Consider the following 11,151-nt stretch of genomic DNA (forward strand, 5'->3'; position numbering starts at 1 on the left):
TCAGTGTCTTTGTTATTCCCATGTGACACTTATGAAGTACATCTAGCATACCTTTGATTAAATTTTTTGGGACCAGAACTCGATTTTCATAAAAAGCTAGGCCATCTTCTACAAAGATTTTGTCTTTAAACTGCCAAAAAAAAACCTAGCATTTTCTGGAACCCGTTGTTTATCTGCTGGCCAACCATTTTCGTACAGATGTACAAGAGTCTGTAACACTACATCTTTTCGGGTTTCTTCTTCGAACATTTTTCTTTTAGGATCACTCATATTGATTCTGTGTATGAGGTCCTTTAATGATGATTCTATACCAACTATAGGATCATTTATAAAATTACGTGATAACAAATCTGCCACGTATAAGAACTTTCCCGGAACAAACTTAATATCAAAATCATATTTTGAGAGTTTAAATTTTATAATTTGTAAACGAGTCGAATGAATTTCACCAACATCTTTTTTAACCAAAGAAACCAATGATTTATGATCAGAATTTATGGTGAAGTAATAACCATAAATGTAATTTTTGAATTTCTCACAGGCGTAGACAACAGCCAATAATTCTGTTTCTATTTGTGCGTACCTTGTTTCAGAGTCAGTTAAGCTTTTAGAAGCGTATGCTACCGGCTTACCTTCTTGAAAAAGACAACATCTTAACCCATTTTTGGAAGCATCAGTCTGAATCAAAATTTGTTTCCTTGGATCAAAAACGTGAAGGATTGAATGTTTGGCAAGAGTATCTTTCATATCTTTAAAAACTTGGCTGTGGCTTGAAGACCACTGAAATTCAACATTTTTTCTCAACTATTCCCTAAGGGGTGAATTTAAATTTTAAAAATTAGGTATAAAAGAACGAAGGTAATTGAACAAAACCATAACACTTTCTAATTGTTTTCTATTGGTTCTTTTTGGTTTATAATAGCTTCAACTCGACTTGGATCTGGACAAATTGTTTCACCAGTAAAAACATGACCCAAATATCTAACCCTATTTACGCAAAGCTGCAGTTTATCTCTATTAAATTTAACGTTTACTTCACGAGCTCTTTTTAATACTCTCTCAACATTTTCATCATGATCTTTTTTAGTTTTTCCTCCAACGATGACATCATCAATGGAAACAAATGTGCCAGGTAAACTGGCAAAATATTTAGAGTTTAATTTTTTAAACTTTTCTGGAGTCGTTTCGATACCAAAAGGTAGAACAATATATTGGTACGATCCAAATGGCGTACTAAAAACTGTCAATTCTTTCGATTTTTCACACAAGCCAAGCTGCCAGAAGCCCTCCTTTAAATCAAAAACTGAAAAGTACTTAAGCTGCCGCATTGCGTCACAAAAATCATCCAGTGTAGGAATTATCCTAGTACCCGTGGCATGATGGTTAGTGCGTTGGACTGTAATGCAAGGGGTCTTGGGTTTAATCCCTGCCTGTGCCAGCTTAATTTAAAAAAATAATTTTCGCGGGTACTGCCTCTTGCGAGGAATTGACAAATCCTTCAAGAGTAATTCTTGTCATGAAAAAGTGCTTTCTCAAACTAGCCGTTCGGATTCGGCCTTAAATTGTAGGTCCCTTCCATTCCTGACAACAGTACTCGCACACAGGAATGGTTGCGAGTTGTAAGTCACTAGGCCCTGGTTCACAACGGACTGTTGCGCCACCCCATTTGATTTGTAGGAATTATGAAGTGCTCGTCTTTCAAGTTCATGTTAAGGGCACTTGGGTCAAGACATAATCTCAAGGACCCATTAGCCTTCTCAACAACTACTAGCTGGTGTGACCATGCTGAAGGTTGATCACGCTTACTGATTATTCCACGACGTTCCATGGTCTCTAGTGCTTCTCTAACTTTTTGCCTTATGCCTATTGGTATTCGCCTCGGTGGCTTACTCACAAAATAACTATCTGGTTTCAATTCTAATGAGCATTTATCTGGGAATCGTCCGTCGTCCGAAAAAACGTCATTATTTTTATGAATAAATTCACCAATGTTGCTAACCTCATTTACTCTTTGAATTAACCCTAAGTCCACACATGAACTAAGCCCTAACAATGGTTTTGAATCACAACCAACTACCATGAAATCTGCATCAACATTTTATTTTTATACTGAACTTGAAGACTAACTAAACCCTTTGTAGGAATATGAGAACCGCCATATGCCTCTAATTTAGTTCTTACCGGTCTTATTTTATGTTCTAAATTCAAATTTTGAACTTCTTTTAGTGCTATAACGTTAACATCTGCCCCACTGTCCAATTTAAATTTAATCAAACTATTTTCTACAGCGATATTTTCATACCAACTCTTGCAACTTTGTCGAACCTGATTTATCGAATGAATGTCACCAACTGAACTAAAACCGACCACCTCAACCGAATCAATATATGAGTCATCCTCATCATCTTCATGAGTAATTTCGTTACTGTTAATGTCATTTACACTCTTAAATCTACATGCTAAGGCAAAATGATTGTACTTGCCACACCTCAAACATCTTTGTCCAAATGCTGGACAGCGATTTGGAATATGATTTCTTTTACACTTGTCGCATCCGATAATGTTTATATTTTTTCCCGAACCCGAAGGTCTTTGTTCTTCGCTAGTTAGGTAGTCTCTCCTCTTCGTCACATTATTTGGAAATCTAGAATTAGAATATGATGGAGATTTAGAAACATTGCTATTGAAATTAAGTTTAGAACTATTATTGTATTTTTTTTGTTGACGATTTTTATTTGATATTACTGCAATTGATCCTCGTTCTCCTTTCATCTGTTGAGCTTGCATACTTGCTTGCTCCGCCACGCGACAAAGCTCCTTGGCTTTAGTCAGGTCCAGGTTGTCTGTGTTCAAAAGTTGCAATCGAATGTTTTGCTCTGCAATACCCATAACGATTCGATCTCTGATCATGTCCTCCTTTTGCCAATCAAAATCACAGTTTTCTGCCAATTTAATAATATCAGATAAAAACTGTTGGAATGGCTCTCCTTCTTTTTGGTTTCGTGAGAAAAATATATATCGCTCGTAGACCACGTTGCTCCTTGGCATGCAATACGCTTCAAACGCTTCTATTACTTCATTAATTTTAGTTTTATTAGATTCAGCTAAAGGAAGTGTTTGAAATATTTCAATGGCTTTTTCTCCAGCACATGATACAAATCTAGCTGTCTAGATAGCCTCACTTTCCGTGTTCGTTTTTGTAGCCACCGTATATATTTTCCACATGTTATCAAATTTGCGCCAATTCTCTTTGACATTTCCATCCAAAAGAGATGGGACATTAAACATCACAATTGACCAGACGCCAAATTTAGGCAATTTTATTGGAAAATTTGACTGGATGATGTATTTGCCGTGTAGAGCGTAGGAATTCATGCTGCGTCTAAACTTGTTTCTGATATCCAATGGAATAAATCAAAAAAATATACGCAGGTGCTGTCCTGATTGATTTGGAAAAGGCCTTTGAACTCCGTACTGTTAGAGGGTCTTTACCTAACACTGAGCAGGCTTGGCATAAGAAAGACAATGTTGTATATACTTTATGATATGCTTATCTGTAGAAAGTTTGTTGTCAAAAGTGGTAATGTAACACAACACTCTAATTTAAAAATAAGGGAGCGGTGAATATGCCGATTCTCTTCAGCATTTACACCAGCAATCTGATAGCTAGTCTCACAAAGGCAATTGCGTAAGGCGACGATCTAATTGCGTACAGAACAGCCCAAAAGGTTGAGGTTATCAGAATACTCTTGCAGTGTAATTTTTACAAGATTCAGTGATATTGCGATGACTGAAAACTGCAAATAAATGTTCAGAAGTCGGAGACAATTCTGTTCCGGACTTAATTGGCTAAAGCCACGAGGGATACGTGCAAGAATGGGAGCAAGATAGTCATAATTGATCTTCACAGGCAGCCATTAATGAGCAAACGTGTAGTGAAGTACTTCGGTATCTGATTAGATCAGTATTTTTATCTCGACAGACATATAAATGCTGCTCTGACCAGGGCCAGAGGAGCTTTCGCTCTGACGAAACGGTTCTTTCACAGCAGTCGGCTTAGCCCCAGAGTGAAGGTACTTTGTTACATTTTCCTCATACGGCCGAAGATCGTTTATGGTTATCCTGTGTGGTTTAACGTTTCCCCTTCCAAGATGCAGAAGTTTCGGGTATTTGAGCGGCAGTGTTTACGAGATCGTTCGAGATCACATTACAAGACCTATGTCTTCGACCAACAATTTAATTTTCGGGGAGTTCTATCCAAACGACGATTATTTAGAGAGTGCACGCTTCAACGGCTTCATTCCACCAGAGGCATTCCTCTTTTTAGATAGATGCGGTATGATACATGATAGGTTAGCAGTTCCGCTAATCTACCACGTCAGACAACCAACCGTGGATAGGTGACTCCTGTACTATCGGGACGTCATGGCACAAGGTGGAGCAGAGCTCCTTCGGTTCAGTAGGGCTGTGTCCGAACGGGACCGAACTGATGGGATGAAGCAGGAGAACCAGTTTGGTGGCTTTAATCGGCACTTGGTAGTGGGTAGTCGGAATGGGGCTTTAAGCCTTCTTACATACTTGTTTTATAGTTTTAGGGTTTAGTTTTGAGTAGCATAAGTATGGTGATACGAAAAAAAACATAAAAACAAAATATAATAAAAAAAAATGAAAAACTTGGAATAAGAAAAAAAGGACAACAAAATATGAAAAACATAAAATGTTACTTAGTTAGATTTTCTGCTGGGGTTGTTCTAGTTTTAAGTAGCTTACAAGTAGAATAGGTAGTTCAAGTTAGTTTAAAGTTTTATATTAAGGACTTTTTTTTAAGTAGTTTTTAAGTAAAAATAAAAAAAAGATAATGAATTTTTGTATTTATTTTCTAATAAATAGAAAAAAATTACAGTAAAATAGATTTTAGGACCGAAAGGCATTAGATTTAAGTATTACTCTTAACTTAAAGTGTCCGCATGGGACCAGTAAGTTAGTACGTTATGTTTAACTAGGCTAGTTTTATGAATTTTTGTCTAGCTTTAAGATATGTTTAAGATGGAATTAATGAAAATGAATAAAATAAAAAGTTCGAAGGACTGTCACGACAGGGATCTTGAGTTCAATCACTGCCTGCGCCACGTAAAAAAAGAAGTTTTTTTCAAGGGTTCTACATCCTGCGAGGACTTTACAAATCCTCTAAGAGTAATTCTTGTCATGAAAAGTGTATTCTGAATGTAGCCGTTTGGATTCTGCATATAAACTGTATATCCCCTCCATCCCTGACATGACTCGCACACAAGAATGATTGAAAGTTATAAGGCACTAGGCCTTGATTTTCTATGAAATGTTGCGCCACTTTAATTTAAAAAAAATGGAGTTGCTTACAAATGAATTTCTAATATTGTCTGAGCCAGACCATTTTTTTCTTTCAAGTTATTAAAATATTAAACTTATTTGTCAAAAACATAATTTACTTACTTTCGTAAGTAGGTGATACAGTCCTATGTGAACTAGAGCCTTCCCAGCAAAATTCTCCCTCTAACTGGGTTCCAAGCTAAATGTCTCCAGTTGCGCACTATAACTTAGATGAGGTCACTTTTCACTTGTGCTCGTCACCTCTTCTTCTACTGCGCTGTCCTGTGTGTATGGATTTGAAGACTTTCTGGGCCAGAGCACAGGTTTCCATGCGTTCTACGGACGGAGATGTTAGGGTCTTATATAGCTACCCTTTGGTTGCTCGAGACAGGACTTTACCACTCAATTGCTATCTTAGCCCAAAGAAACAGTGGTAAGCAAGAGTAATTCTTCGATTTATCTCATCGTTGGTGTTGTTTTCTGCATTCATATCCTTAACTACCTGACAGTTACGTTTGTCAATGGTGACGTATTAACCGAGACGTAGGTGTCCTTTAGGTCCTTTAGGACGTAGGTAATTTTGAAAGATAGTGCCTTTAGTGCTGACGTGGGAGTTTTTCACTATTCATTCAAGGGTGATGTTAAAAAAATCACATGACAGCGCATCGCCTTGCTAAAAGCTTTTTCACATCGAAAGGTTCTGTTAAGTTGTTTCCAACCTTTATGGAGCAGCGTGAATTCTCCATGGAAATCCTGCCCAAACGGATGAGTTTGGCAGGGATGCCAAAACTAGACATGGCTCTATACAGTTCGTCCCTGTAGATGCTGTCATATGCGGCCTTGAAATCGATTAAAAGATGGTGGGTGTCGATTTGGTGTTCTTGGGTTTTTCAAGGATCTGCCGTAATGTGAATATTTGATCGACCATAGACTTTCCTGGTCTAAAACCACACTGATAAGGACCTATCAGGTTGTTGACGATGGGCTTTAGACTTTCACATATTACGACATAGAAGATAGTAAATCGTGTTAAGGAGACTGATTCTTCTATAGTTTGTGCAGAAAAGAGGTTCCCCTTTTTTAAAATCGGACAAACAATACTGAGATTAAATTCAATCTTTACTTCTTCTAATAGCCTTTTCACACCAAACCTTAAACCGGGTTTTGGGCAAAATGTTTTCGAAAACCCGAAAATCGTTCACACCAAACATTTACTCGTTTTCATTTGACATTTAAATTTGTTTAACACTGGCTGTCAAATTTTGTATTGATGAAAAAATTTGTGAGTAAAAAGTTTTGATACAATATAAATTAATAAATAATTTTATTTAAAACATTTTCTTCTTCTTTCACAACAAATCCAATCCAATATACTGAGATTATGGCTATTGCTTCTGTTGGTCAAATGTGCCTTCAGAATCGCCATATCGTAGGTCCTTATGTCAATTCTTAGTTCCAGATTCGTACCAAAATTACACTCATCCAAAGCGATCACTGAAGCTGTTATGATGGGATGCAATTTCTCCATGATTATCTCTTTGGCTTCTTCCTTTGAGGACTCGCCTGGTTTGTCCAATGCACTGAGGATCTTCTTGATGTTGGCATACTGTTCATCAAGTTGCGATAGCCCACTGTAGTGGTTTCATTCACTGGAATAAAAATTCCCACATTGTGGAATGTTTTGGCTCAAATTTTCCAATCCGCTGCGACTTAGCCTCAACCAGAAATGTTCTTTTATACTTATTCTCCTCCACAAATGAACTTATCACCTTTCTTATATCTCCCAAATCCTTGTTATTGAAAGGAGTTACCGGAAAGTGTGGCGACGAGTTCAAAGACACATCCCTTGGAATGCGACCTATGAGCAAGTCTTTCTCGTCCTTGTGGTCGTCACGCCAGTAGCCATTCCGGTTCCTCGCTTAACAAAGAGCGTTTGAAAATCTGGAGGATCAAAAAAGAACCACCAGTGCCGCAAATAGTCACAGGGGCTTTTATCCTCGACGTTAGCAAATTTTCCCACAAATTTTTTCTGTTGCCACGCAGGTCTCCCAAAGTTTCCTTTTTTTTTTTTTTTTTTCTCTTCCATATTCTGTAAATAAAAAAAAGAAATAATTCTTATTTTGTAAGGAAATTGTATAAATAATATTCCTTACCACAACCAAATTTATTTCAAAATAAAATATTTGTTTTGACAGCAGCCATCAGTTGTTTTGTTTACAAAAATTTGAGCTTTGAATGTTTTGAAAGGTTTGTTTGTTTAGTTCAACTTTGAATTGCTACTAGTTTTCGAGAGGTTTTATATAAAACTTGTGGTTTACGAAAACTTGTGGTCTACTAAAAATGTATGTGAAAACTTGAGTTTTCGATGTAGGTTTTCGACGAAAGCCGATAATTTCGCGAAAACCGGGTTTTGGACTTGGTTTGAAAAGCTTATAAGTTACAAAGACGGGATTGTTGGCTTTCGTCGTCTACATTGAAAGGGTCATCCTACTTGACAGCAGAATTCGGTTTGTCGTCGCCATTATAAAGCCTGCAGAAGTGCTTCTGCCATATCCTCAGCATTGATTACGGTTCCATTATGATGTTTCCACTTTCGCCTGATGCGATAATCATAAAATGCTCGACACTTCGAATAAAAATATCACAATTATAGACTTTTTTCAACAGCTAAAAACTTCTGTTAATAATAATTATACTTGCTCTTTTTAGTGAACAACATATTTATATTTTATTTTATTGTTGTTTGTTCCCCATACAAATACATTCCAGTTAAAACTACAAAATTGTATTGTATTGAAATTTTTCTATAATTTGAGTCACTTCTTAGGCTCCAATATATATTAAAATTGTGTTATCGAACATGGCAACCCTGAGAAGCTTGTTGTCATGACAAATATTTACTTGGTTGTATTTTTAAGAGCAGGGCTGAAAAACATAAACACTCTGAAGGTGAAATGTTGTGTATCAATTTCTCTTAAGATTGAGGAGTATAGTAATTTTCCCTTATTTCTAAACTAACCCAACTCGTTCTTCCTTACAATAAAAACTCTTAAAGAGAGTTTAAACCGGAAAAAATTCAAATCCACTAAACTTTTTAAGATTTTTCTTCATGTCTTTTTCATTTAGCAAAAGAAGCAATAGTCGGATTTAGATACGGGAACGGGAGGCGTGCGAGAAATGTGTCCTTCCTAAAAACCAATGCGGGTGGTTAAAAAAGTTCGACTCGCGGATTGCCTGTAAGCGTAAACAGTTTTGATTTGTGATTTCTTTAAAACAAAATTTCAAAGATGAAATACGATAAAGATAAACTATTAAACATATTTTAAGAATTGTATCTACAAAGCTGAAGGATAAAAAGTTTTATACATATAAAATGAAAGAGCGGCCGATGGACTTAAGAGCTTCAAATTTCTGTGTGCAAATAAATAAATAACATCTTTAATAACAATTTTTAACTTAAACACCAAAACCCACCACTGTGGTTGATAAATTACATAAATATGTACGTTTGTATTAAAGCATATCTATAGAACTTAACAAAAAAATGAGGATAAGGAAATTAAAAAAGGACTTTAACCTCTCAAACCCACTAACTTGAATTTAATAGTGGTTTATCTAGTTCTTTTCATATTTCTTTCATTCTTTATAGACTAAGAGCCGGCAGCAAATTTTGGGAGTGGAGTGATAACCAAAATATACAGTGTCGAGCAAAAGTCTTGGTACCCGTGTGGCTATTCTTGAAAAATGAGTTGTGTAAATGATATATAGACACAATTTTCAATTTATGTTTTGATTTATTCAAGTTTAAGTTTATTTAACAAATTAACACAAGAAAAACAGAAAAATATCCTTCAAGGATCTCAAAAAAGTTAAAATAAAAGTATTAGTCCCTAACAACAATAGTGCAAAAGTCTTGGTACCCTAGAAGGACAAAAGAATTTAATTCGGTTTCGAATGTTTTATGTTAAGAATATAATTACCTAATATTTTGTGGGAAAACCTTTAAACCTAATAACCTCTTTTAAACGATTTGGCATAGAGTTCACAAGTTTTCGCGTATCATCTGACCCTATTAATTGCCATTCTGATACCGGGAGCTCTTTAAGGTGGGTTTTGCTCGTTATATTGTGTTTTCGAAGTCGTTTCTCTAAGACATCCCATAAATGTTCGATTGGGTTAAGATTGGGGGGGGGGGGGGTGTAACTAGTATGTGGGGCGTGTTGTAGGAGAACCACAACTTTACATTTGTAGCCGTATGCTTGGGATCGTTATCCTGTTGGAAGTAATATGTGTCTACGATCCCAAGTTTCTCTGCACTTTGTTGTAAGTTTTGTTTTAAGGGGTTCAAATAAACTTCCTTATTCATAATTCCATCAATTATTGTCAAATTTCCGACACCACTGGATGACATACACCCCTATACCATTACACCACCGTCACCATGTTTCACATTTTTAATTATGTTTTTAGGATTCAAGGCTTCGCCTTGTTTTCTCCACACTCTAATCCTCCCATCTGAACCAAAAATGTTGAATTTCGACTCATCGCAGAATATTACGTTATCCCAAAATTCATTTCATTTATTTTTATAATCCTTTGCAAAGTCCAGTCTTTTCTTTTTATTTATTTCACTTACGAACGGCTTTTTACGAGGTGTGCACGACTTAAACATAGATCTCTGGAGCCAGAGAGAAAAAACTAAATGAGAGAGCCAAATTTCCTCGTCTCCGTCCCTTTGGAACCTCTTACTCTCATTTTTTATAGCGTGTTGAATTCGTATCGGTGTATACATCGCTCACCGCCTGCAATAGTGGCACAACTCATTTTTTTCAGTTTTGAGATATAAGAGATTTAAAATAATGCCTTTTTTCAATTAAGATTTCTGTTCTTATAAATAAGGCTATCCTGATACGGATTTGCTATTTTGACGTTAGAATCATTACCTTCATAATAACATTTATCCGAGATTAAAAAGTGGGCGGCAATCGCCCCATTTTGGGAAAGTGTCATTATTGCATTAAGCAGAGTATATCGAAAGTCTTCAAGTGCCATTTCAAAGAATAACGGCATATTACAAAATTCCTCAACTATTTACCAAAAACTTGATGTAATAATTGAAAAAGTCGAAAAAAACTAAATCACCTTAGCTCTCCAAATAATGTTTTTTATTCAGCCAATACAAAATTCATTTCTTATTCATATAAACTTTAAAATAAAAAGTTAAATAAATTTCTTTCTTATAAACTTAAAATTAATTTTGAGTGTATTTTCAAAATACGTAATGGCACAAATAATTATAATCATAATGTTTTCATAATGCACTTTGATGCAATAGTGGCACAAATCAAAATGTGCCGTTCTTTCCAGATGTAAATATTGAATTCGTTACCATAAGCGGCGTAATAGTGGCACAACTCGATATATGCCATTATTGCTTTAAAAACTAAACAATTTACTTACCTCGATCCTGGCACAACTGTAATGTGCCAAATTTGCTTTAAGAAGGAGACGCAAACACACTCACGATCAAGAGAATACTGAGAGAAGTGCCAGTATTGATATAAAGAGAAAGCACAAAAGCTTTGAAAGTTTGATGGCACTATCTCCATCTTTTGGAATTGAGAGGAAGTATCAATGTGCCGATTTTACAGAAATGTAAGGCGTTAAATTTTAACCATAATGGCGTTCACAGTTCAAATTTCAATTTTTTTGAGTTGTGCCATTATTGCAGGCGGTGAGCGACATGTTTTCACCTCGAAGAGCAGAGAGAATCGAGACATTAGATATTTCTTTCTCTCTCTGGTT

This window comes from Eupeodes corollae, chromosome 1 (assembly GCF_945859685.1).
Source record: "Eupeodes corollae chromosome 1, idEupCoro1.1, whole genome shotgun sequence".
Lineage (NCBI taxonomy): Eukaryota > Metazoa > Arthropoda > Insecta > Diptera > Syrphidae > Eupeodes > Eupeodes corollae.